Genomic DNA, 14,124 nt, shown 5'->3' with positions numbered 1-14,124 from the left:
ATAGCTAGAGGAAAAAGTAGGGGAAACCCTTCAACATATTGGTCTTGGCAAAGACTTTCTGAATACAACCCCAATTGCTCAGGCAATAAAACCACAGTTCAACCACTGGGACCTCATGAAATTACAAAGATTTTTTACAGCAAAGGACACTGTGAATAAAGCAAAGAGGCAACCTACAGAATGGGAGAAAATCTTCACCAGCTATATATCTGATAGAGGATTAATATCTAGGACATAGAAAGATCTCAAAACGTTAAATAATAACAAATCAAAGAAGCCAATTAAAAGATGAGCTACGGAGCTAAATAGTTCTCAAAGGAAGAAATACGGATGGTGTATAAGCATCTTAAAAATGTTCTACATCCCTAGTCATCAGGGAAATGCAGATTAAAACTACATTGAGATTCCATCTCACTTCTGTCAGATTGGCTATCATCATGAAAACAAATGATCATAAATTCTGGCAGGATTGTGAAAAAGAGGAACCCTTCTACACTGTTGATGGGAATGCAATCTGGTCCAGCAATTGTGGAAATCAGGGTGGAGGTTTCTAAAACAGCTAAAGATTGATCTACCATATGACCCAGCTATAACACTCCTAGGCATATATCCTAAGGACTCATCTCATTTCCTTAGAAGTACCATGTTCATTGATGCTCAATTTATAATAGCTGGGAAATGGAACCAGCTTAGATGTCCCTCAACTGATGAGTGGATAATGAAGATATGGCACATTTATACAATGGAGTTCTACTCAATGGTAAAGAAAAATGAAGTTATGAAATTTTCAGAAAAAATGGATGGATCTGGAAAGGATTATACTCAGTGAGGTAACCCACACCCAGAAAGCCAAGAGCCACATGTTCTTTCTCATATGTGGATCCTAGCTACAGATGATTGGGCTTCTGTGTTGGAAGGAAAAAAAACAAAAAAAAAACTCAGTAGCAGAGGCCAGTAAGCAAAAAAAAAAAGAGATACAAATGGAAGAGAAAGGAAGGGAGGAGGCTACTTAATAGGTTGATATTGTATATTATATTGTAAGTAGAAGAATAGATTAATGAGGGTAAATAGGCCCAAAGTGAGGTCAGGGGAGGAGATTGATTAAAGGAAAGGTGGAGGGACAGCTATTCAAAATCTAAAAGGACATAAATAAATCATATGGAATTCTCTGATTTTGGACAATGGAACACTCAGGAGCTGTAGATCGTTGCCAGAAAATTTTCAGTGCCAGAGATGGGATACCTTCCAGTGAATTGTTGGCCAGGGAGGTCCCTGATGCCCCCAGAACAGTGTAGGCCGTTGCCAAGCCCCTTAGTTTCCCACCAGGAATTGATGGTAAGACCCTATTGCTGAATACTCCATATACTTGGGCTGGAAGGCCACTGTGAAATCCTGCTGGAACCAAACTAATAACCTCCTCCATGTAGACCAGCTGACAGAAAGCTGGAAGAAGCCATTCTACATGCCATTCAATGGGAGAAAGAGATACCACCACTGAAGATACTCAACAGTGGACACTGCAAGCCTTATAATTGGCCATCTAGGCCAAATGAGCCAATGGGTGCAATAGTGGCACGTCTGTCATGGTGGAAACCAACTGCCCTCCAATTGGACTGTAGGTCTGCTTCAAGGGAGGGAATATATCCCTGATACTGCTAACTTAAAATGGGTAGTCAGTATCCCTAGGGGTGTAACATCTGCTGATGTCTGCTTATCTAACTGCCCAGTAAGCACTTCTTTTAATATCCATACCCTTATATTAATTATATTAATGCTATTAACGCTACTATCACTTTGGGTAGAGAAACTCCTCTTTTCAGATGGCAGTGACCTTGGGATGACTCAGAAGGTATTATGGTGCTGGAAAGAAGTGACTGAGTACCGAGTAACATATCAATCACAACTTCCAAGGCTCAGGGTCTAATGCGGAATAGGTGCCAGTAATAATGTAAGAGCCAAAGGAAGGGTTGGATTCCTTACAACATGCTCCCTTCAGACAAAATGGCATAGATATCCATGACCTCATAGTGCCTGACAATACCTACACAAGACCATCATAAGAGGAGGGAAAGATCACGACATGAAAATAAAAGCGAGAATTATTGAGATGGGAGGAGATATGAAAGAGAATGGAATTTCAAAGGGGAAAGTAAGAGGTAGGGTATTACCATGGATATTTTTATACTCATAGAAAATGTTTTTTAAAAATTGAGAAAAAAAAAATATGATTTTTAAAAAATAGGTAAATAAAAGTGATGTGCTGTTTTTCCCTAGCTGCTTTTAGGATTTTCTCTTTGGTGTCAATGTTTAGAGTCTTAATGACAATATGTCTTGGATGCATTCTCTTTTGGTCCAGTCTGTTTGGCATTCCATTAACTTCTTGTATCTTGATGGGTCTTTCTTTTGAGAGAGTGGAAAAGTTTTCTTTGGTTATTTTGTTAAATAAGATCTCTGTGCCTTTGGTCTGAATTTCTTTCCCTTTTTATATTCCCATGATCCAGATGTTTAGACATTTAAAGGTGTTCTACATTTCTCTCATGTTCTGTTCACAGACATTTTTGAACTTATTGAAATTTTGGAACTCTAAAACTGTTTCCTGTGTCTTGTCTTCCAGATCAGAATTTATAACCATCTCATGGCTGACTCTATTCTTGAGAGCTTTTAAAGAGTTTTAGACTTGTTCAACTAGGTTTGTATTTTCTACTACTTTTCTATGTATAGTTTCCTTCCCTCTTTCAAGTTCCCTTTTCACATTATTTTCTGGTTTTCTTGATGCTTCTTGTAATCCATCCTTGCATTTTTTTATGTCTTCATTTATCATCACCAGCTGATTTTTGAGGTCCTCTTTTTCTTTTTTTTTTCTTTTTTTTTACTCTCCTTCATGTCTCTTAACTGTCTTTGAACTGTTTCCATTTTTATATCTATTAGGTCTCATCTAGTGATGGCAGCATTCACTTGATTATTGATCCTTTTTTTGCTTTTCTGCAAGATCTACCAGTAGCTTGGTCAGGGTTGCATTTCACATAGCTTCATTTTGATGTTCTGATCTTAATGTCTCTTCTTTGTTTTGATAAGAGACGTTCATTGCAGGACTGGGTGACCTTACTATATTAAATCGCATTTGATTTTTCATGTTATTTATTTTGCTCTGTGGTGTTCCCATCACAGTGTATGGGCAGTGAGAGTAGGACTATGGTCTCAATGGGTGGGGGAAGTGGTGCCTCTTGGGGAGCTGGCCTGAGCTAACAGGTAGGCAGAGTGGTGCTGAGCTAACACATGGATCAGCCTGCACTCACATGCTACAGGAAGCTGAAGCAGCCTGAGGCCAGATGCTGAAGCAGCTTGAGCTCTCATGTGGTGGAACAGCAAAGCAGCCTGAGCTTGTGCTTGGAGGGATGTGGAAGCACCAAGCACCAAAGCAGCCTAAACTCATGTGTGGTGGGACACTGGGACACCGATGCAGCCTGAGCTCATGCATGGATGGGTGGCCGGCCAGAGCAGTAAGTAGGCAAATGGTCAGAGCAGGCTAACCTTGCATGAGTGGATGAGCTGCACACATGTGGTGGGCAGATAGACCAATCAAGCCAGAATTTGAGTGGCCCAGTGTGCAGAGCCTGCCCAAGGCCATGCATGGGCAGGGATAGCACAGTGATCACCTCTGTGCAGTGAGGCAAGTGGAACTATCCTCAACTGGGTCCCCTTTCCTACAGTAGGCATGGGTATCCTGAAGCTAGGACTAAGGGTATAGCAGCTGTTTGGAGGAACTGGGGGACTGGTGGGCTACTCACAAGCAAGGGAATCAGCAGTTCCATTTTTCCACCTTGAGCCCTCCCAATGGTGATCTAATAGAGATTTCTCTCCCCTAAAAGACCCAGTGAACCCTTAGTGCTTTGCCTTTCTTTCCCAAGGAGGTGTGGTGCAGTTACGCGGTCACCATCTTGACCAGAAGTTCAACTGATGCTATCTTTACTCTCTGTTGAAGAATCTGCTTCTCTGTTTCAGATACACACAGATCCTAAGGAAAGAACCACCCCATCATACCTCAAAAGTGTCCCTGCTGAAACTAAGAATACTTGGCAAAACAAGCAAGGGTGTTGTTTTCTTGGTGAACCTGGTACCAGCACAAGGGTGAAGGAGATCAACACAGAGAACAATCAACTCCTACGAAATCAGATATCCAGAGACATAGATGCTCCCAACATCTCATAAATGAAGCAGACCCAAAATGAAATCAACATAGCTCAGGGAAATTTTGTAGAAGAGGGGGTGGAAAGAATGCCAGAACTACATGTTGGGTCATGATAGGCAGAGATATTTCTCCTACCCATAACTGTGGGCCAAGTCTAAAATGCATGACCCATATACCTCAGCAAGGAGGGGCCAGGGAGAGGGAGTAGGACATGGAGGAATTTAGCAATGGTACCAACTTGGCTGTATTCACTGAGTACAAAGCTAATTAATAAAAAAATAAAAATAAAAGTAAACAGTTGATTGGCTATCTTATTCTGTGGTGTTTTTGTTGACATAACAGAATATCACACTTTGGGGGAAGGTTTAGGAACTTAATCTGTATTCCAAGATGACCTTTATTTCATTTCAAACTTCCTGCATCAGTATTCCAAGTGCTAGGATTTTAAACTTATCTGAACCTCAAGCTAAGTAAGTCATAATTAAGAAAAATTTATTGCCTCATTCATCAGAAGGATGAGAAGAGTTTGACATAGGATTGTCATCTAGTGATGACCATCTTGTTACACCATTCATGGTGGAAAGGTAAAGAGGTGGGGGAGACAGAATTCACCATTTTATATGAAACCCACTCCTGTGACAGCAGTCCTACCTTGTTCATGAGATAGAGACCTCATGGTTCAGGCACGTCATTAAGTGACTTACTAATGCCTTTGCAGTGAGGCTAAATTTTGCCCCATGCTTTTTTTGTAGGAGGTGCCTAAAAGATGTAGTATTAACCTATGGAACATTGTTTTTTTTTAATTAATTAATTTATTTATTTGAGAGCGACAGACACAGAGAGAAAGACAGATAGAGGGAGAGAGAGAGAATGGGCGCGCCAGGGCTTCCAGCCTCTGCAAACGAACTCCAGAAGCATGTGCCCCCTTGTGCATCTGGCTAACGTGGGACCTGGGGAACCGAGCCTTGAACTGGGGTCCTTAGACTTCACAGGCAAGCGCTTAACCGCTAAGCCATCTCTCCAGCCCTGGAACATTGGTTTTTAAAAGCAATATTGTTCAAAACAGAATATTCTATAAAATCTCAACCTGCTCATCAATCAGTTGGGGATGTCAGATAATCTGTGGGTCAGACAAAAACTTATTCATATAATGTTTGTAAATTTTTCAATGTGTGAGGAAAGTGAAATAACATGCACAACAGAAATAATATTTCAATTACTTAAACTAAATAACTTTCTACTTCTGCAAAGAAAGTGATCTTATCTCTTTAAAACAGTTATCAGGTAACACTTAGTAATTTAAGAAAGTTTTTTGACTGTAATAAGATGAAGTTTAAAGATGAAATCAAATTCAATATGCATAAAATGAATAAAGTACATTCAATTTGTCGTAGAAAAATTAATTTGCCTTGGTATGAAATTTTAATACAATAAATCTGGGAGTATAAAACTCTAACATTTTAATCATTCATTTTCTACAATTGTTTGAGTGGGTATTATATATATTATTTCCAACTTAGTAGCTTTTAAAAATTTATTTATTTATTTATTTATTTATTTGCAAAGACAGAGAGAGAGAGAGAGAGAGAGAGAGAGAGAGAGAGAGAGAGAGAAAGAGGGAGAGAATATGCACATCAGGTTCTATAACCACTGTAAATGAACTCCAAATACATGTGCCACCCTCTGTATATGGCTGTATGGGGGTACTAGGGAACTTAGACTCTGCAAGCAAATGCCTTAACTTCTGAGCCATATCGTCAGCCCTTGCCAGTTTTCCTAAATAGTACTTGAGGTGCAATCAGAAACATGGATGAAAATAGTTTACGTAAATTATATTCACTTTGAAATTCAAAAGGAATATTAAATTTCAACCCAAGTAGTGTAGCATCTATTTACTAATATGTAAAATAAATGAAAACTATCTGAATTTGTAATTAGTACTATTTAATTTCAATTGAAATGACAATATTTATAAGCATTTCTAGCAATGTGCAATTGCATGAGCTATCTTGGTAGGATAGATAAGCTCATACTTAAGAGCTATATACTACAGTATTTCAGGACTATTAGTGTGAATGGTTTGTTAAAATAATTAACCTTTTCCTCTGAAACCTGGTACAGATTAAGTACTTTTCTCCATGCCCTATTTGAAGTTCTCAGTGTTAACCCCACATTTTTTTTTTAATTTAATTAATTAGTTTTCTTTTCAGCAAATACAGGCCGTTTGGTACTATTGTTTAGGTTCATCCATGATCTACCCCCTCCCAATGGACCCTCCTTGTTGATGTAAATGGGTCTTGCATTGTGGAGTTAGTCCACAGTTTTTGGTATGATAAATGTCTCTGCATATCATGACCCAACATGTGACTCTGACATTCTTTCCACCCCCTCTTCCGCAAAATTTCCCTGAGCCATGTTGGGTTCACTTTGGTCTGCTTCAGTGTTGAGGTGTTGGGGGCCTCTGAGGCTCTGGCTTTCTGGTTTGGTAGGAGTTGATTTTTCTCTGTGTTGGTCTCCTTCCCCTTTGTGCTGGTAGCCAGTTTCGCCAATTTTCTTTAGTTTCAGTTGGATTCCTTTTGAGGTATGTTGGGGCAGCTCTCTCCTTAGGATCTGGATCTATCTGAAAAAGAGAAGCAGATTCTCCAACGGAGAGTAAGTTAGCACCCATAAAATTGAGATACCATGTACTTTTTTGATAGAGTTTAATAGGTGTAGGCCGTCTTGTACCCCATGATTTTTGGTAGCTTGATATTGGAGAATGGGCTTATGTTTATATATGGTTCGGACTTGTTTCCCAGCTCTAGCTATGGGTCTCATAGCATTGAGGGGATCAGTTAGCCAAGTCAAGAGCAGTTACTATCATACAGCATATCATTTTGCATGCTTTGAGGAAATAGCTTTCTATATTTTCTGAGGATCAGACATTTTATACAGCATTTTCCTCTATTTTTTTCAGCAGCATTATATCAAACTGTTTAAGAAACTGTCTATTCATCATTTTTATTAAAAGTTGGTATTAGTTTACAGTTCTCACTAAGTGTATTAGGACCTCATTCTTAGATATTCCAAATGGATTTGATGTTTTCTAACATGGCTTTTTAATGCAATTTATTTGCTACAGAATTTCTAAGCATAACACCTGGGAATGCCATGTTTTGCTGATATTTAACTATGGAAACATTCTATGAAGCCATTTTAGCCAGAATGTGTCACTAATGAATTACATTTCTCCATTTTTGACATTTCTCATAGCTATAATTCCTGCTTTATTGACTGAATTTTTATACAAGTCATGCTTGGATAGCAGAGATTAATAATGCATGTACTTTCTGGCACACAAACATTGTTTGTATCTGCAGGAAGTAATTGAACTAAGTCCATTTAAATCTCAAGATATGTCAGTCCCTGACTAGGCATACACATGCATTCAGAAATAGCCACTTCTCTTTTTTAAAACAAGCCTTTTCAAACACCAGAGAGAGGGTCTCTTATACAGTCTTGTGACACTCAGTGCAAGTCTTATGAATTGGTTACACAAGGAGAAAAGACTAGTGGACAACATTTTCCTTGTGGAATTATGCTCTCCAGTTTCATTTTACCTGCAGTATAAACAAAAATTAGAGAGTAATTATGAACTTCAACCAAATGAAAATAAAACAGTAGAAATCAACAAAGTTCATCTCTCCTTAAACTCACAATGATGCTGGAGTTAACTGTATTTTCCTATCAGGAAATAGGGATCCAGTCAAAAATCATGGCAGGAATGCATAAAACAGGGCACGTAATACAGGTAATTGATTCCATAGATATAAATGGTTTAAAGAACCAACAGATTAAATAGAGGAATCTTAGGATCAATAACATCATCTTAGATCACTACTATTGGAGAGATAGGAGGGAACATAGTGTGTGAGTGATCTAAGTTCAAATGTTTTTTGAGGTCAACCTTTTCCCTTTGCTCTAGTGAGTAAGAAAGAAGAATATTAGACACTTGACATTCAATAGCTCAATCAGGCAGCACTCATACAATACAGCCAGCAGGGATGGTAGGGTGCAGCCACGGGTCCAGGTACCTCTGGGGATGTCAGTCTGAATGAGTTGACCTTTCTGGGAGGCTATTCTCAGTTTGGATGTTCTTCAACACTTCTAATACTGGTACTCTGTCAGGGTCAGTTAAAAGAGGTTCTGTTCGTAGAAGGCACCTCAACTGTAATTGAGAAGGTCAGCTTTAAGGTTATCTGTTCCATTTTGCTAAAACAGTTGTGTGTCAAAGAAATACCCTGCTTTCTAAGGTTGAAATTCCTAAGGCCACTTTGCATGGCATCTGGTTTCAGTTCTTAGAGATGTTTGTGTGGACCTAATGGCTGAATTTAAGCTGACATCTAGCCCACCATCTGCCTTCTCTGATATACTGCAGTATGGTTTTCAGATTCCTGTGGGGTGGAATACTTGGTCAGTGTTTAGATCTCATAGGTAGCCATCCCAAGGCTTCTGCATATGGAGGACCCAAGTATTATAAGCCTGCTTCTCGCACTGCTGAAATTACCATAGCTGAGATGAAGACTTGAGTGCACAAACCAAAGAGCTGGGACTTGTGAACTTCTATCCAGCCCCCTTTTCCTCCCTCCATACCATTTATAGTGATTTACTAATACCTCCATGATCAGATTCTAAAGAGAGACATAGCCTAAAGAGTATTTGGAAATCCTTGGTAGAATCTCAGCATCACATAAACCATCAGAATAGAAATGTTAAGGGAAGGGCTGAGAAGCTGTCCATAAATAACCAACAGATGACCAAAACACGAATTCAATACATTATCCCACTCTCCATTTACTCCAGCCTTAAGCTGAAACACCACAGCTCTTTACACAAAACTGTTAATTATGTGATCCTTAACTATTTCACACACATGTATGAATATATAATTTCTACCTTATAATAACTTATCAGGCCAAGTTTTTGTCACAATGCATTGTAACAAATAGATAGCATAGTCAATATCATTTGAAAATAATTTAAAAGGCCAATTTAAAGTACTCATTCAAATAATTTAATTCTTTTTATAATTATTTTATTAGGTTTTCCATTTTTAAATTTTTTATTTATATTTTTTAATAATTTTCTATTCATCAAATACAGGCAGTTTGGTACCATTATTAGGCTCATCCGTGACCTACCCCCTCCCCATTGGCCCCTCCTTGTTGAGGTATATGGGTCATGCATTGTGAAATTTGCCCACAGTTATTGGTACTATAAACGTTGATTTTTCTCTGTGTTGATCTCCTTCCCCATTCTTGTCCATCAGGAAAACAGCACCCTTGCTTGTTTCACCAATTTTCCTTAGTTTCAGCCGGGGCCATTTTGAGGTAAGATGAGGTGGCTCTCTCCTTAGGATATGCATCTATCTGTAAAAGAGAAGCAGATTTTCCAACGGAGAGTAAGTTAGCTCCAGGACAAATGAAATAACCCACACTTTTTTTTTTTAGAGAGAGTTTAATAGGTATAGGCTCTCTTGTAGCCCATGATTGATGGTACCTTGATATTGGAGAGAGGGCTTATGTTTGGATATGATTCTGACTTGTTTCCCAGCTTCAGCTATAGGTCCTGTATGGCTGAGGGGATCAGTTAGCCAAATCAAGAGCAGTTGGCTCCCCACCATGGCTGTGTGCCACTACTGCACTTGTGTGGGCATCACAACTGGTTATTTGTTGCTAACTAGGTTAGACCATGAGTTGCTTGGAGAGATATTGGTTATTTCCCCCAGACGCCCATGTAGCACCTCCTGGCACTAGACAACTGACTGTCTGGGGACTAACTCTCTCCTGGCTTCCAGTCAGACCGTTCCATTTTACATGTCACCTGCATATGGTGTCTTCAGCAATAGGGTCTAACCTTTGGTGGGTCATCAAGTACTCTGACAGATATCAGTCATTCTTCTGTGAAACATTGTAGGTTTCCTTGATTAAAAGCTCATTGTGGATGATAGCCCCATGCTGGTACTGGGAGTTACAGGTCAGTGTCAACTAAGAAAATGTGGGAAAATATAACTAATAATCAAGAGTTAGAGAGGAGAAAAAGAGAGGTGGGCGAGGGAGAGGGAGGGAGGGAAGATGTAGAAGGTTTAGGTTAGACTTGATCCTACCGTCTCCAGTGTCTTGTGGTTCAGGTGTTTCCTCTAAGGGCCTGGTGAAGGTTCAACCATTTGGTCTGCCTTTTAGGAAGTAGATGTTTATGGTACAATTGCTGTTTGGGTCTAGATTAGTGTTTCCCACCCCTTCAATGCCCTCCCCTCCCTCCCCGACCTGGTGTCTAGACAATGAGATGCTTGCTGGATAAGTAAGGTATCTTAGGTAGATTCAGGTTAGGTGCTGTAGATGAGTGAGATAATGTAGCTTTTTTTCTGTGATTGTGTAAGTTCACTGAGAATGATATATTCTAGGTTCACCTATTTTTCCTCAAATATTTTTGTGTCAGTTTTTCTTACTGCTGTGTACAATTCCATTGTGTAGCTGTACCACATCTTTGTTATCCATTTTTCTAGTGTTGGACATCTGGATTGTTTCCAGCTCTTAGCTATTATGAATTGAGCCACTACAAACATGGTTGAGCACATCTCTCTGGCCTGTGGTTTGAAGGTTTTAGGGTAGATACCCAGTAAGGGAATAAGTGGGTATGTTGGTATCTCTAAAGTCAGCTTTTTAAGGAGTCTCCATACTGCTTTCCAAAATGGTTGTGCCATCGTTCATTCCCACCCACAGTGGATGAATGCTGCTACTTCTCCACATCCTCACCAGCATTTATTTTCATTTGATTTTTTGATGTTTGCTATCCTTATTGGGGTAAGGTGGAATCTCATAGTTGCTTTAACTTGCATTTACCTGATGATTAAGGATGATGAACATTTTCTTAAGTGTGTGGTTGCTATTTGTGTTTCTTCTTCTGTGAACTGCCTGTTCAGCTCTTTGCCTTATTTGTGAGTGGGGTGTTTGACTTCTTACTGTTTAGATTTTTAGTTATTTGTAGATTCTAGAGATTAGGCCTCTATTAGTTGAATAAACCACAAATATTTTCTCCCATTCTGTGGGTAATCTATTGGCTTTGCTTACTGGATGCTTGTCTGTAAAGAAACTCTTCAGCTTCATGTGATCCCATTGGTTGAGTGACTGTTCAAGAATGTGAGCTACTGGGGTTTTGTTCAGGAAGTCTTTTTCCATTCCTGTATCATGGAAAATACTTCCTAAGTTTTCTTCCAGTAGAATTCAAGTTTCTGGTCTTATATTGAGTGCTTTGATCCATTTGGATTTGAGTGTATTGTGAGTGCATTGTGAAATGTGTGGATCAAGTTTCAGTTTCCTGCATGTGGTTATCCAGTTTGTCCAGCACTATTTGTTGAAGAAGCTGTCTTTTTTCCAGCCTATGTTGTTCGGGCCTTTGTCAAATATCAAGTAGCTATAGTACCTTTACCCAAAGCCTGAGTCCTCAAGCCTATTCTCCTGTTTTTATGCCAGTACCATGCTGTTTTTATTACTATGGTTTTATAATATAGCTTTAGATCAGGTGTGGTGATGCCTCCAGAGGTATTTCCTTTGCTGAGGATATGTTTTTATATGCAAGGCCTAATGCCTTTCCATATGAAATTTGAGATCGTTTTTTCTATCTCTGTGAAGAACACTGTAGGGATTTTAATTGGAATTGAATTAAATCTATATACTGCCTTTGGTAGGATTGTCATCTTCACAATGTTAATTCTGCCTATCCAGGAGCATGGGAGGTCTTTGCATCTTCTCAAGTCCTCCTCAATTTCTTTTTTGAGTGTTTTTATGTTTTTGTTGTACAGATCTTTTACTTCCTTGGTTAACGTTATTCCAAGGTATTTTTGTTGTTGTTGCTATTGAAAATGGGACTATGTCCCTTATTTCTTTTTCTGTATCTTTGTCATGTGCATACAGAAATGCTACCGAGTATTGTGCATTGATTTTGTATCCTGCTACTTTGCTATAGGGGTTAATCACCTTCAGGAGTTTGGGGATGGAGTCTCTCGGCTCTCTTACATATACAATCATGTCATCAGCGAATAGAGCTAACTTCTTCCTTTCCTAATTGTATCCCTTTATTTCCTTCTCCTGTCTTATTGCTTGAGTTAGGACTTCCAGTACTATATTGAAAAGCAGAGGTGAGAGAGGACAACCGTGTCTTGTTCCTGATCTTAATGGGGATTCCTTCAGTTTGTCTCCATTAAGTATTATTGAGCCTTTGGAGCTTTGTATATTGCCTTTATTTTTTTTTATTTTTTTTAAATTTAATTTATTAGTTTTCTTTTCAGTAAATACAGGCAGTTTGGTACAATTATTTAGGCTCATCTGTGATCCACCCCCTCCCATTAGACCCTCCTTGTTATTGAAAATGGGTCGTGCATTGTGGAGTTAGCCCCCAGTTATTAGCCTTTATTATTTAAGATATGAACCAACCATGCCAATTCTCTCCAATGTTTTGTTCATGATTTGGTGTTGTATCTTGTCAAAGGCCTTTTATACATCTATCAAACTGATCATGTGTTTTTTATGTTTAACTCTGTTTATGTGGTGTATTACATTGACAGATTTTCATATGTTGAACCAGCCTTGTGTTCATCAGATGAATCCCACTTGGTCAAGGTGGATAATGCTTTTGATATGTTGTTGGATTTGGTTTGCAAGGTTTTTTTTTCAGGATCTTGGCATCCAAGTTCATTAGGGAAATAGGCCTGTAGTTTTCTTTTCTTGTGCTATCTCTGCCTGGTTTTGGAATTATGGTGATACTAGCTTCATAAAAGTAGTTGTGTATTGTTCCCTGTTCTTCAATTGTGTGGCAAAGTTTTAGGAAGATTGGTTTGAGTTCTTCCATGAAGGTTTGATAGAATTCAGCTGAGATGCCATCTGGTCCTGGGCTCTTCTTATTGGGGGAGTTTTTTTTTTTTTTTTTTTTTTTTTTTCTTTTTCAATCTCCATGAGTGTGATGGGTTCAATGAGGTGATTAATCTGTTCTGAATTTAGCTTTGGTAGATGGTATACATCCAGGAATTTATCCATCTCCTCCACATTATCCAGTTTTGTGGAGTAGAGATTTTTGAAATAAGTCCTGAGGATTCTCCAAATTTCAATTATGTCTCTTGTAATCTCTCCTTTTACATTTGCATATATTCATTTTGAATTTTCTTAATTTGAAGCTTCTCTCTTTTTTTTTTTTAACTTGATCAAATTGGACCGGGGTTTGTCAATCTTGTTAATTTTTTCAAGAACCAGCTCTTTATTTTGTCAATTGTCTTAATTGTTTCCAATTCATAAATTTCTGCTCTAATTTTAATTAGTTCATTCCTTATGGAGCTTATGGAGCTCTTTGGGTTGGATTTTTCTTGTTTTTTCCAGTGCCTTTAGGTGGATGGGATCTTTCTGTCTTTTTTATGAAGGCATTGAGTGCTATGAATTTTCCCCTGAGGACCACCTTTACTGGGTCCCATAAATTTTGGCATGATGTGTTCTCATTGTCATTCAATTCCATATATTTTGCAATTTCATGTTTTATTTCATCCACTATCCATTTATTGTTTTAAAATGTGATGTTGAGTTTCCAGGTGCCATTGGCATTCTTGGTGGGTCTTTTGTTGTTGATTTATAGCAATATAGCATTGTGATCTGTTATCATGCAGGGAATTATGTCAATTTTCCTAAATATGTGGAGGAAGTCTTTGTGACCCATTATATGGTCTATTTTAGAGAATGATCCATGGGCTGCTGAGAAGAATGTGTAGTCTGTGGATTTGGGATGGAAAGTTCTGTAGATGTCCGTTAGGTCTAAGTGCTCTATGGTTTTGTTGAGCTCTCTTACTTCCCTGTTGAGTTTCTGTTTGGATGATCTGTCTATTACTGATAATGATGTATTGAAGTCCCCAGCTA

Source organism: Jaculus jaculus, chromosome 11, assembly GCF_020740685.1.
Source record: "Jaculus jaculus isolate mJacJac1 chromosome 11, mJacJac1.mat.Y.cur, whole genome shotgun sequence".
NCBI lineage: Eukaryota > Metazoa > Chordata > Mammalia > Rodentia > Dipodidae > Jaculus > Jaculus jaculus.
Note: the sequence above shows the minus strand (reverse complement) of the source record.